Consider the following 19,165-nt stretch of genomic DNA (forward strand, 5'->3'; position numbering starts at 1 on the left):
CCACTATATAAAGCTTTAGTGAAACAAATGAAAAGCATACAATAGTTACCAAAGTGTACTCTATTTTGGTATAAATTGAAATGTTTGCTACTATAAGTTAAACGTACGCGTATTACTGGCCACGTACCGTTATTCACGTACGTGTCAGCCAGTTAATTAACCCTTTCACTTAATCTAACATCCTTCTCTTTTGCTCGCCATTATAGATTTAAGGTGGTGTTTTATTCATTCTTACAAGAGATTAATTAATATGGCATCATTGTATCACTTGATTTTCGTGATCAAAATGGAGAATAATTCCTTTTGGTAAAATTTGAAATGCAAACGAATAATGAAAAAGATTGAGAAAAAAAAAGTTAACCTGAAAACCATTTATTAAAAATCAAATTCAAAGGACTTGTATGTATTTCTTCTTATGGTTCGTTTTATCATATACTGTTGATAATTTATAGTAACATATAATTGTATCTGTCAACCATTAGGTCCTCGTAGAATATGCTTTCAAACGTCTCAGTCCTTTATCATGAAAATCTACGATCTAATTTATTTCAATAAGAACTTTCTCTTAAGAAACCCTGTAAGTATAATCACATGACACAAGTGACTAATATAAGGCTACCAAAAGGTGTAAACGTGTTTGCTAACGAAGTTTGGTTTTAATGTTCCCCGCATCAGTGATTTCACACCACGTATTTTCAAAACAAGCAATTAAAAGTTGCAATTTTCTTATCCAACTGTGAAAAAAAGGGGGCAAGAAAAACAACAAATTCATGAGCAAAAACTCAGATTTTTTTTTCTTTCTTTCCTGAGCAATTTTATGTGAAAGATTACATAAAAAAATTTCTCCTTGACAAGAAAAAACTGTATCGTTAGGAAAACCAGGATAGTTAAAAGTTATTTTCGCCCACACGTAGTTGAAAGTTCCTGCCCTGAAGCTATGTTTGATCATAATGCTATAATATGGAGAGTAATGTTTGATACCAAAACATGGAACCAAGGGGGTTTATTAAGTATTTTGAGTAGTTTTTGGATTGCCGTAGACAGGATCGTGTACTTAAATGATATCCAGCAATTAAAGAAGGTCTAAAGGTGAAGCTAAAAATCGCATTCGCACATTTCTTTTCTGAACTATACACCTTAATGGTAGCCCCTTCAGTACCTAACTAAGAGACCGCTACCTGCTGTTAGGCGAAGAGGCCTAGCTTTTGGGCTTACGTTTCCTCCCTATAGAAGCACGTGCGGCTAAAGCATTTAAACAAAAACACAGTCGGACGAAAATATTAAAAACAACAATATCATTATTGATTCAATAGCAAAAAGAAGAGGAAAGATCCTTATTATATAGTTTAAGAGAGAAAGTTTTTAGCCGAAACAAAATACACACTGGAGGATATGATACTATTATTTCAATTATTTATGTTATTGAGCGGTCCTTGCTATCAACTGTGTGAGAAGGGGGAAAAACATCATGTCTCCGGGAACTTTGTACGCGGGATAAAAATTCTCCCGAGCTCTCGTAGTCTGCGTCATGTCTGCTATACATTAATATTCACGCTTTATAGCAGAACACTTCTCCTGGGACGAAAAACATGTTTAAAAAAAAGGAGAGTCATTTTGTTTATTTGAAAAAGGTGACATGCATGTTTTACCAGAAAGAAAACTAAATACCGAAGACACGGAAATAACGTACAATGAACGTTTCTTTGGAAAACAAAATTGCTCTGTGTTTGTTGGTAGTTGTTTTTGTTGGTTTTTAGTTTTCTAATTTTGTATTTCATCCTCAGAAAGAGCTAGCCAATTTTTACATTGTTTCTAAGCATATTCAAGTACAAAGGAATCGTCCGCTTTTGCAGTGTAATACGCGAGAAAAATGGAAAAAGGAAAACTCGTTATCAGGATCGATCTTGATGGAGCCATGACGGAAGGAAACAGAATTGTAGTGACACACGCTTGCAGAGTATGTGTTGTCTAGACTTGTTTAGAAAGTTGAAAGACCAAACTCTAAAAAGTGCATTCTTTTTTTTTTTAGGGCGCACCTAAACAAATGTCATACAAGGAAGCGTCGACACGTCCTAGTTCCATGGATCCAAGATGGCGTAATAGGTAAGTAGGACGGCCGTCCTTTTATTAATACAATAAGATGGTGCGTCTCTGTATTTCTGAATAATAAACCTCCCACTCTGCGGGCTCTATAAAGCTGAAATGTGTCAGTAACCCTAAGGACACTGTAGGCAGCCAGTCTTGTCAAATTCGTTTAGCTCTCAAGCGAACGTGGAATCATACCATGTCAGGAAACTTGACCAGCGGTCAACAAAGAAGGTCAAAGTTAAAATCCCACAAGCAGACATAGATTAGATCGAATATTTATTTTTAGCACATTCACTTCATTACCTTTTAAAGAAAATATTTCCAAAAAGTTCAAGTTTTGTATTTTTTGGGGGTAATTTATTCTGATTTATCTTATTCTATCTTTTTTCTTTAATTTATGCAACTTTGGTTTTTATTATTTGTTTTAATTTCTTTCCGCTATTTTCTATTTTTTTACACATTTATGTTTTTTTTTTCTTTTTTGCTATTGGTTAAAATTTACTCCACAATCCGTATTCCTTTTTTTTCTTTCTTGGAGAAACAAATGATAAAAGCGTCTTCGTATATTTATCTCTGGTTTTAAGAAAGAAATCATTCTAAATTAGGAGTAGATTTTTGACAAACTTTGACAAATATCATTTTTTAATTCTGGTTCAGTTCAATATTTTGGTCGCTTTGAATTTAAAACATTAGGTTTCAAAAGTACTGTAAGAAGAAAATAATCTATAGGACTGGATTATTGCACACTGGAATGATAACAGTATGAAAATTGAAAAAAATACCAATCTACGTGAACCAAATGATTTATTCAGAAATACCTAAAATAGAAGGGCACTAAAGGTATACCTGATGCACCGTTACCCCATAGCGCACCCGGGAACACACACGGCTCACTGCGAATGCGTACAACAGCAAATGCTTTAGAGAACTGCTGGTTTACAAAGAAGAGATGTTTTTTTCATTTCTGTTTTGTAAACATTGGCTTATTGTAAACGCCAACTGTTGTTTTTGTTTATGGATGTGAGTAACGACAAAAAGAAGGCAGTTTGAATAATATAATTAAAAAACTTATTTTCTTGATAAAATAAATGTTACTGTACGAGTAAGGGTTTGATAAATGGACCCTGACAGAACGTAACTATTATATGTCAATATTTGTACTTCCAAGTAACATTTATGTCAAAACGTAATTTTGTTTTATAATGAGGATTAAATAGTAACTACTAAGGACTTGTATATTTGAGACAAGTTAACTTTCAATATCATTAATGAATACATTTTTACCTGTTTTTGAGAGAGTTGTGATGATCATATCCATTGTCTATTTGTGAATTTAAGAAAATAACATTTTATGAGATTCCCCCCCCCCCTTTTTTCACAGGTTGAATGCATTAATTTTAGATTTACGTTTATGAAGTAAATACGCACATATTTATTTATGTAAAACTAGATGAAATCAATAAGTATGTCAAGTTACTTTTACTCATTTCGCATTTTGAAAGATAATTTTGAACAGCTAATGGGATTTAAAACTTGTTCATAAATTCATAGATGCTTGCCGTTGCTTTTCTTGTAGTATGTTACTTTGTTTGATGCGTCAAAAATATTGTTAGGTTTTTTAATATCCATATAGTAAATACAATAATATTTCATTTTTGAAATATGCCTGGATTCGATTTTCATTCAATTTGTCGTTTCAACTAATTTACCAAGGTTACCAATGTTACACTTAGTTTCTTCTCACAACTCTTTGTTGCTGAACATTGTTTTCTTAGTTGAAAAGAGCAGGGAGAATTATACCCTATTACCTAATGAAAGAAACATTGAAAATGAGTAATATATATTTGCTTTATATAATTAAATAATTATTAGAGCATACATAAAATGAAAATATATATTTCGTTTTCATCGCTAAAACTCGAACAGTTACTAACCTCGTCAGTACCTTTTTAACTTCTTTGATAAAGCTTGTAAGTGAATATATTTTTATCTTATGTATATTATGATTAGCATATAATTCTGCGATTTATCGCTAAACCGTTTGTTTCTCTTTTACATTTGTTCTTCAGTTTATGTAAACGATATAAATACCGAAACATTTCTAAAACTGAAATCATCAACAGGGATATTTCATTATCATGTCAGCCGAAATAATCATTAAACGCATTTAATCATCAAACATGTTTTAATTTTCGTTGCTTTCAAGATATCGGATGATCAAAACCAAGAGATTTTACGTGGAAAATTAAACTACTAAAATAATTCACTTATCATTTTAACAACATCAAAGGAACAAAATATGCATTTAATAATCAATCTGTCGGTGGAGCATATGAAGTCCACAAAATATATTTTTACAAATATTTTTTTTTCCAGCGAGAATAAATAACACATGCTCTATTTTGAAGTCATTGTCATTTTAGTGTTTGACAAGATGTTTGTTAACAGCAAAAATTTTTTTAAAGAGGGTAGCAATATGTTAAGTTAATTTAAATAGTTTTGAGATTATTCGTTGTTTGTTTACTTTACCAAACAATAGAGGTAAAATGTTGATAATGATGTATGTTGCTTTGCTTTGGATTATGGTAACTATTTGTTGTTGTTATTATTATCTTTATCATAAATGAAACAAAGAAGTTGTTATAACGGTATTTTGTGCCGTTTTTTAATTTAAAAAGTCCGTATTATTGTAAGAAAAGTGAGAACGTACATGAAATAAGTTCGATGTAAACACTAGCTTGATGATATTGGGACAATATACAATTTTTGTATAAGTGCTTCTTTTTGGAAGGTATTAATGTATAAAAAAACATTCTGGCACTTACAAAACTCGTTTCTATCTATCATGTTTTATCATTTGGATAAAAAGAAATGTTCTTTATAACACTGATTAATAAAATTAACCTTTTAATTTATTAACACTTAAAGAACATTTCGACAAAGACAACAAAACAATGACTTGTTTTAGCTGGATTAAAATTTAACGTCACTTTATCAGCAAAAAATAATATGATAAAGTAGTATTATTACTTGATTGTAAAGGTCTTTGGTCTAATTTGACTATGAAATAATTGGTTTCAAATATGAAGAATTCAAAATATACCTAGAAATGTTGACTAATAAATATTAAACAAAGTGTATCGAGGAGGATTCGATATCATGATAGTGTTTGTCACTCAACAGGAAACATAACTCCAGGGCAATCTGTTCCAATAATTATTGAACTAATAGCTGGAAGAATTGCGGTATTAGCGACAATTGTTTTGGTACCGTAATACTTAATACGTCGACAGGTTTATCTGGAGGGAATTTGACATTTTATTCATGATTTCTGTCTTGTGGTCAAGTATCCACTTACCACCACTAGCCCCAGGAATCACTTCGGTGATAAGAATGGATTCGCGGGTTAATGTAAGCACGAACGAAAAAGTTTAAAACGGTTGTAAACGTTTTATTTTTTTAATTCTTAAATGCTTACGTTTTGAATGAAAATATGAAAATTTATGACAAAGTAAAACATAGTATGATAGTTTTGCTGACTTAAAGACAAACTAAATAAATACCCTGAAATATATTTTAGACGCTTTACAAACTGTTATTCTTCTTCCAACTTTTTATGAATGTAAGTAAAAAATATGCAAGTTTTAGTAATAAATTTTTCTGGTGGAAAATAAATATTACTTTAAGAGTAAAGAGCGTTGTGTTGAATCACATGTTTTGTTAAATGGTTTAATGAACAGTAACATAAACATTTATCATAGTAAGCCAAGATGACTGTAAACACTGGATTCTAAGTGAAATAATAATGTGTGTACGAATAACATTACAGCAAAATATTAAAGTAAGAAACCTCAAAGTTTCCATAAGAGAAAACAGAGCTATATGTGAAGTAGTTTTGCTTTTATTTTATATTTTTGATATTTATTTATTTTATATCTAGACCGAATCCATATAAAGTATTAATAAAATCAAGATCCAAGTTTAATTGATTTGAAATGAAATTTGAGTAGTCTGTCTAATTCACCGTCATTGTTATGGCAATATCGTATCGAAATATTATCGAAAATTATATTTCAACCAAATAAAAGCTGATTAAATTGAGTTCATATGCCCAAAACGAAATACGACAGGATTGTTAACAGTTTAGTATCTATTAGTAGTCTTATTCTTACAAGTTAAAAACTTCTAATGAGTGGTTCTCCTCTTTCTGAAGCAAACTATATTTCATGAAAGAAAAAGATTGCATACTCTTTGTATCTTTGATTCATAAACCACACATACACACAAATACAAACATTGGTTTCTTCTTCAGCAATACAGAAACTCGCAAACAAAGATTTATCAAGATTATATTTTCATCAACAAATCTACATCAACAAAAGCTAACCTGTATCATTATGTTTGGATCATCAATATTTCCAGACACAAACACACACCCAAAGAAAACCACATCAAAACAGTTTTATATAGTTTGGCTGGAATAACATAATTTCTACATTAATTGAATGTATTTCACCCAAAATATTTAAATTTTGCACTTGGAAATGTAGAAAGAGAAATTGTAATCATAATAAAGATTTCACCTTATTGGTAATATTTTACCGCGATGTCATTTCTCATATAGTATAATATTTATTATAATATTCAAATTTAATATATCAATGACGAAAGGTTTTTGAAACAGTTTGCCGAGTATGATGGTATTTGAAACCACTAAAGTCATTTGAATAAACATGATTTAAGTAAACACCGACGTATTAAATTACAGCAAGTATTTTTTTTAATTTTATTTTGAGCAGTGCACACAAGATATTACTTAGTCTAGATTTTGAGCAATAATTATTTAATCGAAACAAGCAAAATTAGTTACCGTATACGTGGATGATTGAACTTCGATGATTTAATCACACAAGATATGTTCTTTTTGGATATTTCATTTAAGCAGATATTGCTTTTAATTGCAAAATAAATTTCTATTGAAAGTATAGATGATATTGTGCAGCTATACTTAATTTGTATTTAAAGAGAACTTACTTCATTGCTACATTCAAACTGTATTCATGTTTAAAGATATAACCATGGAATTTATTGGGAGGATATTTAAACAAAACTACTTTCATTGCTATGGATTAATTTTTTTTTTACATGTTTTAACTAATAGCTTAGTTGTTTGTACATAAACAGAACTGAGTTCTTTGCTATAAATCCATACCAGTTTCTTGTTTTCAGCTATACATTTGGTGTTTTATTATAAATAGCAGAGCTTTATGAGAAATTAAAATAGACATATGGCTCTTTACTTCCCCCAAACAGTAATATCTTTCTTATGCCTGCTGTATTTCAAGTAATTATAAAGGATACATACATGTATAAAACGTATGTTTCGCAACATTGTTCCTTGTTAAAACAAACAAAAATACAATAATTAGTTTTAATAAATTGGGCAATAAAAAACGTACATCTATATATGTTGTTCCAGTCTTGAATTGACACTAATACTAAGCTCATCAATTATATACTTGCAATTCACTTCGTAACTAAATTAATACATTTCAATAAGAAAGTACAGGAAGTAGTAAGGAACTACAGGAAATAATGTAATTATATTAATCTAAGATACTAAGGCTAACCAAAGAAATATCACCAAAGTAGCTAAAGCAATCGTTATTAAACTAGCACAGGGCAATTTAAGGTTTCCATGTATGGGGTATGAAAAAATTATAACAAAGGATACGAAATAAACAACTATTAAATTAATGACATTTCATTAGTTTATTTCTTCTAAAGCCTCAAAAGTTACGATGTTTTATTGTTCTTGTTACTGTTTTTATTGTTGTTATTGTTGTTGTTGTTTTGGAAGGGCAAAATGAATAACAGGACTAACAGACCATTTGTTTGCAATGGTTGTAAGCGAAATGTATTTTTGGCGCTAGTTTGTGTAAATAAATAAACTACTTAATCACATGATTTGTGTTTAAAAAGTTATTGATCACGATACTGAATTTGATTGAAAATTTTAATTGTTTCACTCATTTATGTATCGAAACATTAAATATAAATTTATATTTCGTTAGGTTTGCATAGTTGGTTGTCGGACCTAAATGAATTAAAAACAAATAATTTGTCGTAGCATATAGAGGTCTTGTCCACTTTACTGTCAGTAATTTCTTCACTTTGCTCCATGTTAGTGACATCCCTTCTTTCGGGTTGTTGTCAGTTAAATTATGATATTTTATGACTCTTTCTATATCCTATTCATAGAGACAGGTTTTATCAAATTAGACCCATATAATTGAAGATATTTTCTTTGCTCCCAAGACCGTTCCCAAAAATATGGCCGCGTTTTTTAAGTTAGTTCGTGGTATTTATGGAATTCTTTATTTCTTAAATTAACAATCAAATTACAAGCAAAGAAATATTAATATAATCTTTCAAATAGAATTGTACAATCATTAAAAGGAACGTCTTAATCCCTCTAATTCCTCTTAGTCTCTTTACATGAGCTTTTCTGAGAGCATTGCTTCTTCTTCTTCGTCTTCTTAAAATAAACCTAACTTTGTACAAAAAATTCATTAGCAGATGGTCGCTTCTCATCGATTTTCTCACTTCATAAAAAGTGATTTATGTTAAAAAATAATGAATTTATATAAGAAGCTTCTGCTTAAGACAATAACCAACGAAAATATGCTTGCTTGTTGAAAAAATCTCGAATCTTCAACAAAAAAAAGGAGCAAAGAGCAGTATCCTTTTTATTAATACGAAAAGAAAAGTAATTACTTCCCAAAAGTCTATAGGTAAAACGAAATTGCAACATAACTGTCTCTAACCGAAAGAGAAAGGAGTAACCTATATGGAGTACAATTGATTATCATATAACTTATTTAATAAAGAAAAATCAACCTTTACATTCAAGTAATAATTTTCACATTTTTTATTTTTTATATATGCTAAACATTTCAGATTTCAAGAGTTTTTAATAATGCACACAAAAACGTCATAAAATTATTACCTTATTTAGCTAGTGAGCTAAAAGCTCTGCAAAATTGATAAGACAAACGTTCAACAAGGAAATCATTTTTGCCTTGATGAGGATGTGGTCATCATGGCTGCGATGATTTTTAAGCCAAAACGAGTAAGATTTATTCTACAGAATTAGTCATTACCAATTAAATGCATTATAATTCTAACGCAATGCAATAATTCCTATTTCACCCTAACGGCTCACACCAGGTAAGTTAACTTTTGCCTCAGAATATATCGTTGTAGATCAGCGGGCTTCTTAATAGGGGTGGTCCTGGGGGACAAATGCGACCCGTGAAGATTTGAATTGGTTCAACGGAAAAAAAATCAACCATTGTTTGTCTCTGTTGTTATTTTAGAGCCCAAAACGAAAGTTTTGAAGCCTTGATTTGTTGTTGTACAAAGTATCAATACTTCCACAGCAGATGTGTACTTATATTAATGTATATTTTTTTAGGCACTTTGTAAGTCCATACATTTTATCATTTGTTTTCATTCGCCTCATTTGAATTGACATTCTGAACAGTTATTCATCAGGATTGACTTTCGGTGTTAATAATACATGAAACAAGTATTAACTGTTTATGTTCGAGACAGACTTTGTATAATAGAAGGCACGCCATTTCGATCTTAGTATAGGATCTTTGTCAGTGCGAAAATGTTTCTTTGTATTTTGTTCTTAGTTACTATCACTTTTTCGTTGATCATAAATATAAATATTACAATAGTAACAATGTTTTTTTCATGCAAAGGTAGGTTAAAACATAAAGGTGTATAAAAAATTCTTTCAAGTCGACCTGAGTAAAGTTCAGTTTGAATTATCGATGTTAATTTCTTTCTGACGAAAGAAAGAAAATAATCGAATAACTCACAAATTTCAAATTTATTCTTGTACATGTCCACCGATAATTCTTATTTTCTACTATATTACCTCCATTGCTTAATCAATGAATTCATATAGAAAAACGCTCCTGAATTAATAAAAACCAAACACGTAAATACAAGCAAAGTGAAGACTATTTTTGCGTTTATTCGAGAGAGAAATATGGTTTCTGACACTTTTGCCAATTCTTAAGACCATGATTCAACATAAGGTAAAATTTGATCAAAATAAGGCGCATGTAAGAGTTCTGTCACCGAGTGAACGGTATAAGCAGTGTGTGCAATAAACGGTTATTTACGATCCTAGTTTATTTAAAATTTCTTTTTAGTTTCAAATTTATCATCAAAGTAATCATGAAATTAGAATAGCTGTTTACTCGGTTAGGTCGTTATTTGAATAAAACGTGGTCATAGAGAAACGATTGAACTTTAATACGATTATTGATTTGAAACAATAAATATGTGAAAGATTGTTACACGCAATAAACGTGAAGTGTCTTTCGGGGGAAAATATGGCTTTTATGGAACATCTAAAATATTATATATGAACAAATTCATCTCAAAAGTATAATGTTGAGATGAATACGTTTAGTGCTTAGTATGCAAGATAACATGTTTAACAAGGATTTTTTTTTAAAGAAGAAGATTTGGATTATGTCGAAATAGCTTATGCAAATACCGAATATCCTGTTCCAAGAATGGAATTCGAAGTATTGTGCTTACCTTTTGCGTATAACTACAACACGTGCGGGGAAATGAAGATGTTTATACAAGACTAATGTTGATATGTTTTCATAATATTGGCGACATTTTAAAGAAAAGTAATGCATGAAATTAAACTCAATACAATTAACGTTTTAGAGTCCAGACCAATTTTTGACTTTTCGATTTAAAGAAGTAAAGCTTCGGGTTGTCAGAGGCCCATTGGAACACCCTCGTTTATCCGTTGAAGCCTTAATCCCCGTAATTTCTTTAGTATTTTTATTTTGTTTTTGCGTATGGTGCAACAAAAGTTCCCAAAATCTGCACCTTTTAGCTATAGTTTGTGATGACCTTAACACCTTATATAAACCGTTGGTCGACTGTTAATGAGAATGAAATTATGAAAGGAAATATAAATAATCAGTAAAAAAACATTAGTAAAGCCACAATCACATTATGCAAGAACGATAAGAAAAAGAGGTCTGTCGACGAAATGAACGTTGCTTAACCTTGCTATATTAAATTAAACTTTCAATTCATCAATAATCAAAAATGTTCTGATATATTGTAGTTACCGCAAAGATATATTAGTTGCTCGGTTGAATATTTCATTCGGTATACGATTCTATGTAAGGTTTGGTCAGAATGACTCAAAACTATACAATTAAGGCTATTCATAACCAAACACATATGAAATATATGTTAACTCTGATAGTTCAGCTTAGTGTTGTGTACAATATTATACAGCGACCTCAATCCGCCGATACTGAACCTGTAGATACATTCCTCTTGGATGTAGTTGGGGGTTTTATTTTGGTCGGGGTGTGTGCTCATGTGGGGATTGAGGGGTGGGGTTATCGAAGACACTGCCAGCATTATTATACGTCCATACTACAGTGTTAGGCATTAACCCGTTTTTACGTACGGAAAAGTTTCACAATTGACTATATTTCATTACCAAAATCTGTTTTATGTAAAGTGTCGTCTCGCTGAAGTTGAAAGCTATTCTTGGAAATAATATCAATGTTTATTCGATTTTTTTTCCTAATTCGAATTTTTATAAAATGTTCATGAGATAAAGAATTAGGCAATATCACAGATGGTAAACAAAATTGTACGTACACGTCTTCTATATACAGTGTTCGTTTTAGCTACAATGTTCTTCAGTACATTAGTGCATGATTACATTTGAATTACGTTTTCTGCAAAATGTGCGTGAGTTTATGAGTCCTTTCATTTGGTCCGAAAGGTTGCAATTAGCCGGTAGTTTTAAAATGAAGACATTAGTTGCGATTCCTTAAAGCAAGCCAGCTTAGGTACCTCTTTCAGTGTAGCTGGTGTGGGTCACGGTTTGAAGTTAGCAACGCACCTTGTGTACCTTTTCGACTATGTATTTAAGTTGGCTAAAGTTCTTATGCACCTTCTTGCAGTGTTAGGCTTGTGCTAGCATCACACTTCATGTAGCTCTCGCACTGTGGTATAGGTCTGGACTCAGTTTTAGACTGTAGTTTTAAACGCACTTGATGTACCTATTATAGTGTATCACAGGTAGGTCTGGGCTAGGTTGTGATGCTAGCAACATACTGTGTGTACAACTGTCCGGTATCTCTTTCAGTGTGGTAAGTTTGGGGATTAGGTTTGAAGTTAGCAACATACATCTTCAACATTCCTATTCCAGTGATTCCACAAGTATCATACTAGTCCTCAGCTAAAGCGTGTATGTATATAATGTGACACTGTAACACTAAAACTGTTGAGATTATTTATTACATCATTATTAAATCATTTTCTGAAGATGATTCCATAATGACCGCCGATCTCTTCAAAAACGATCAATTCCAATCCTTTATACAGCTCTGTGTAACGAAAGCAATCGAGTGTAAACTTCAACCGCCTTGTGTGTGGAGCAAACTTGAGAGACGAGAAGCCAGAATTTTTGAACTGGGAGATCAAACTTGAAGTAACACGTAAAGACTCGAATGAAGATATAGTGAGAGGACTTAACAGAGGTTGAAGAAGAGCAGAACTCAAATTCTACTGCCTTTAATAACCTTGAGAAGTTTGCTACACGGAGTGACAGTATCAGATTTACTGGCATCGAAGAGGTATACACAGAGGAGACACAGACCATATCATAAAGAAACTAGTCAAAAACCTAACAGAACTAGAAACTAGAAAAATTATCCGTGAACAAACCAGATATACACATTGACAAGGTCCCATCGCATAAGCCATAATCGCGAGGGTGTGAAAAGATCGATTCTTGTAAAGTTCACCTCCCACCAAAGTTAAACAACAAAAAATGCGGGCCAAAATATAAATTAAGTCTAAAGGAATTGCTATCAAAGCGGACCTCACTCAGGAAAACTCAAAAACTTCTAAATAAAACGCTGGAACACCAGAAGTTGACAAAAAGCTGGACTATGGACGGTCAATATTATAGCTCTCGTTGCCACAACTGATGGACATGAAACAAACTTAAATATTAACAATTATTATGATTTCCCTTAAGTCTCCCTTAAAATATAAGTATTTTGCACTTACTTAAAAGGGTTCAATAGACATGCCACACTTAGTCTATTTTCTGCGATGTATTCCTTTAACTTGACTACTTTATTTCCCTATGTTTCTGTCACGTATTTTTCTTCTCCTATGACATCATGCGTTTATATTCCATGACTGAATTATTTATTTACATATTGAAGTAACAGTAAATTCTATGTTGAGACCCAGAAAGGGAATGATTAAACCTCTCTATTCTACCCCCACCACCACCACCCCCCCCCTCCCCACCACCTTCATTCCTCAGCCTCTTTCATCGTTTCTATCCAAATTCACAGGTTTCCCTCCATAATCCCCTTTATTTTTTTTCAATCACCATTACTACTTTCCATCATACTTTTCCATTGTTGTACCTAAGCCTGCTCTATTAATTGCCCATTTGTACAATACAACTGTCTGTCTGTCCTTCTGTGTCTCGTTAAAATGTGTTCTTAGTTTGTTTTCGTGTAAGTTAGCTCTCACTATATGATCAAATATTTCTTGGATGAAAATGTGAAATATGACAAAAACTATCCTCTCCGAATACAGATTGTATTAAACCTTTATGACGTTATTATCGCAAAGAATGTGAATATTTTGCAAAAACAAAAGTTCGTTACATAAAAATACATAACATGTAGCGGTATGTAAAAAAAATGTTAATAGCAATAGTAAATGCCTATATCTGTTTTGCGTAGCAAAAGGGCATTGGGTGTTACGTATGGAGATAAATTGTTAATGTCGAAAATTCTAAAAAAAATATGTATATATAACTATATAAATAATTTGTCAAAGTATTAAGTTTATGTACAAATCATAGACGAATGACGTGCAGTACTAATATAGAGAGGTTTGGTTTCTATGGAATAAAAACCTTTGTTATAAGAGTCAACATGATGCCGTTATCAAAAGAGAAGCTTTAGTTGGGTTTGGTTAGCTATAGATTAAGAGTATGCAAACATTCTCTTCCTTATAATATATTCATGGCAATACAATACTTAGTAACAGAAGTCAAGAAGAAAATAAAAAGACATCGTATTGTCACTCATGTAGTTATGTGTCACCATGCGTGGATGTATTTATATGTTCTGTTTTACGTATTTTATCATGTAAGTATATATGTATGTTGTCATGATAGTATGTATGTTATCATGTTATTAAGTATGTCATCATGTTATTATATATGTTATCATGACATTATATATGTTATCATTTTAGTAAGTATGTAAGCAGGTTAATATGTATCTTACCATGTCAGTATGTATTAAATCGTATTAGTATGTATGTTGTGTTTTAGGTATGTATGTTGTCTTGTTATTATGTATGTTATCATGTTATTAAGTATGTAATAATGTTAGTACGTATATTATCATGTCAGTAGGTAGCTTAGCATTTTATTATGTATATTTTCATGTTAGTATGTATTTTATCATGTTAGTATGTATGTTGCCATGTTATTATACATGTTGTGATGTAAGTATGTATATTGTCATGTAATTATGTGTGTAATCAAGTTGGTAAGTATGTAATAATGTTACAATGTATATTATCATGTCAGTATGTACCTTATCATGTTATTCTGTATCTTATCATGTTATTATGCATCTTCTCATGTTGGTATGTGTGAATTCTTGTTACACTTTAAACAGGCGTGTTACCATGTTGCATTCATGCCATTGTATGTATATATCGGTGTAGTATGCACATAATGTTTGTATTGCTGTGTTTAAGCTATATATATTAAGCATGCCCGTATGCTTGTATGCATGTTATGATATCATATTTGTATCTATGTTGTGTATCATATCATTATATTGCCAAACGTGTACCAGTGTTACCATAACATCATATAAGGTAGTCACTTATGCATATGTTATAATTCATTTATATCTCTCTTTTTTTGGCTCCTTACCTTTCTGTCTTTGACCTTCTCCAGTTTATTCCCTACCCTCTTCCCTTAATCCTCTCTTTGTCCCTCTACAGTTTATCTCCTACCTCTCCTCTTTCCCTGTTGGTTTCTTTCATTCTTCTCTCCATCCCTTGTCTACTAATCCTTTTAAATATATCTCTTTGTGTTCACCATGCTCATTAACCTGTCTATTCTGTGCGTGTTTTTGTCCCTTCTGTTACTGTTACTTGTCATTCAGCCTCTGAAGAAGATCCTGCTAGGATCGAAACGTCAGGCCAACTTACTTTTACACATTCATATATTTATGTTAACATAAACTATTGTCTCTAGAACACACATGAAACCAATATCGACGACTGACAGCCTTGGCACTGAAAATTTTCTGCAATGTTCATGTTACAAAATATTCTCATTGATTAACAGTAGGCATAGTCTGGAATATCAGTCAAGTAAGGAAACTTAGTGGAAAATGTGCTAGTTTTATTCTTAATATTTGTTATTAATAATTGCAGTATAACATTGTATGCATCTCTCCTTGATTTAGTGACATAACAAATCTAATTAAGAATTGATGAAGCTAAAGAGCAGGCGAACCCTACAAACTATGACTCTTTTGTTTCTTATTTAAATCTTATTTTTTTCTCTTCTTTTATTGAATGCATTTTGTAAAACCTTTCTAGAAGTTCTCTTTCCGAAGCGCGTCTTTATCAAAGGCGTAAGAATTAATCCCTGCTGATATTTAATCTATTATAAATAATTAATCTCGAAGAACGGGTTACGTTTTCGTTTAGTTTATTTGATGAGGTTAACGTTAAGTAAAGGGGTACTATATCGATTTATTCGGCCAAGATATTTACTTTCGAAAAAGAAAAGAAGATAAAGTTGAGATCCCGTATTTATATTTGGTTTATTAAATAAAAATATATATATAGAAATAAAAATAAAAAAAAGGAATAGAAGGGAGGGATTTAGATGATTCTAAATACTATGAAAGGTTGTGATTGTTTTAGACTTAGATACTTATGATATTTATAGAGATATTTGTGATTTGTCTTTAAGGTATATTTTCTTTTCAACTCAATGCCTTCCATTATAACGTACATAAATGGAAATACTTTTAAATTGCTTGCTATATCTTCCTTTATCGTTCACTTTTAGTAATATTAGAGAAGTAAAATGCTAGTATATCAATTAAAAGGTTATCTGGATATATCTGAAGACGGATAATAACAGGTTACTAAGCTTCATTAACTTTCAAAGGTATCATTCTTTGATAAATTGATTTATATTTTCTTTATTTTTAGGTCGTATGTGATGTCATATCGCGCACACAACAATTAACTAACTATAATTTATATTTTCAATGCTATCGCTGTTAAGTTATCGCATATTTTTACTAAATTTATAACAGTAACGTGTACCTTCCATAACGTCCCTTTCTGATTCTATTGATTAAACTCTAAAATTCTCTTTTAACACAAAATTCCGTTTACCGCGGGATATTTAACGTACACGAACCATACTCCGAGTACTTTCAACAAAACATTGCATAAACATAACACAAACAGACACACAAGCCAACACATACAAAGAGCCTTTCGTTAAGTAAATATGATTAAATACCACTTTAATATATCAATACAAAAATAACAGGAAAAAGGGAAAAGAGACACGGCAAGGTCTCAAAATCCTGACAGATAAGGATATTATTAAAAGCAAGGATGAAAAACATAAACAATAATAATATAATTAACAGTTATTTTTACGACGCTTAAGCGACCACAAATGTGGGAGAAACCCACAAGGGTTTATGGATTACAACGTACTCGTTGGATGGCTTTCAATACAACATTTTAACTCAAATTTGGAATATTTTCAATTGAGAAAGTCATTTCAGATGGGAAAACCGTAGATTGCTCTTGGATGAAAAACCCACCTTAATATGACCCGGCCGGGAATCGAACCCGAACCTCCCGATTACTAAGCCTCATTGCTTCAAATGCCACCGCCTTTATCCACTCGGCCACAGCACCGGTATACAAAACAATCAGTTTATTGATATCAGGTATTGTGTTCTATATTAGTATATAAGGTTAATAGGGTAAATAGAAGAGTGAAACAGTTGCAGCGATTCAGATTTTATATAAAAAACACAAGATTTCTGATCACGGTGGTTGTACATTACACACGTAAAGGTTCAGACTCAACGATCACCCTTGGATAGATACGGTATATTAGTTCAACTTTCTGCGCTACAGGGTTCGCTGCCACCGCGTGCATCAACTTCGTTTTGCCCTTCCCTCTATCAGCTGAAAACAGGGTCATCCGCTAGAAATGGAGCCCTTTATTTCTTTTTTTGTGGCTCACAGTCACAGAATCTGACGAAATTTTAATTCATACTCGTAAAAAAAGTGTCATGTTTCAACAGTTTGTAACGTTTCATCAATTTCCTATCACCTAATTTCTGTACAATTATGTTTTACTCTCTTAACCGACAGTATAACATTATATAGGTCACTTGGTATAAGTGCTTCATAGGATATTGCCTGCACTGTGTATATATCCCACGGCTATACCCCTTTACATCGCAGCGATTCGTGACTCTATATACAGGAAGCAAATCATAACATTTGGATAAACCTTCTAGGGACTGGCTAAACCCTTACATTTTATTTATATTTTATTAATCACACAATGAGGTAAACAAAATGCCTTCCGGTAACAAAAACTGAAATAATATATATGACATAATACAAATAACAATAATAATGATAATAATAATGATGATGAGAAGAAAAGTAGGTTATATCTCTATCCTCTAGAAGATGACATTTGTAACTTTTCACATTTTGAGGATCATTTTGGCGAGAAAGCTGTGTACGATAGAATATTCTTTTCATCTCTGGTGATATGTTTATGTATTATCTGTCCAGCTTCGTATTCATCTAAGATCGCTGTTACTTCGCTAACTTGTTTATTGTTTATTATCTTCTAATTTCTTTAATTGTTTTTACGGTGAGTGTTCAACTGTATTTCTTTATTTGTTTCTATAATTCAAATTCTTTTCTTGACCATAATAAAATGCAAACCTTGTAAAACATGCATTTTATAGTTCTCTTTTCTGATAATATTTGCTATTGGCCTGTACTCTATAGCGCTTTCTTGATTTTTGTTATAGGCTGCTCTAATAGTCGAGTTCATGATCTTAAAAAATAACGAACTTTACAGAAAACACGATTTATGACGTAATTATTCATAATTCGTTGAAGTTGTTTTACCTTGCAAAATATGATATTTCATCATGTACAAAATATGTTTCATTTAATTTACCATTTTAGAAAGATTATCTGAATAATTGTAAGTATGCGGATATTTTGATATCAAAGTATTTTTTATCTTTAATCGTTCATGTTTTATTTAGTTCCCTTCTCTGTGTTCAAGAATGTATTTTTTCCCTTACTTTTCTTAATTACTTCATACTTATTTACAACTGTTTATTTGATTCTACTCGCTGTAACGTATAACGCTCTCGTCTCCCTAACACATGGAGACGGAACAACTGATTAAGTTTTATGTATCTTACAACACTCACATACGAACAAACAAACATACACAATTAGCGTACATCTTTAACATTTTCACAAAAAAACCTAGGCCTAATTCATGTCACAGCTTTAATCGAGAGCTAGTTCATATATGTATGCATTTGTACATTTAACAAATCCGATCCCAAGTTGCTGTTGTTGTTACCTAGTGATTTATCTAACAACAAACAGCTCTGCTTACAGTGAGAATAAATGAGAACAAAAATGAAAATTACTTGGAACAATCGGAAATTTACTAAGGTTGCACAGTGCCATGATGATACCCATCCACCTTTTCATTATTCAAATTAGTTTGAATAAGAAACTCCTAAACTGAATTTAAGTCGTGCAAGAGATTAGTCATAGCTATACGAGGAGCTTCCTCTCGGTTTTATTAGATGGAGATGTAATTTAAGACATGATGCTATTACATCAAAAT

This window comes from Apostichopus japonicus, chromosome 10 (assembly GCF_037975245.1).
Source record: "Apostichopus japonicus isolate 1M-3 chromosome 10, ASM3797524v1, whole genome shotgun sequence".
Classification (NCBI taxonomy): domain Eukaryota; kingdom Metazoa; phylum Echinodermata; class Holothuroidea; order Aspidochirotida; family Stichopodidae; genus Apostichopus; species Apostichopus japonicus.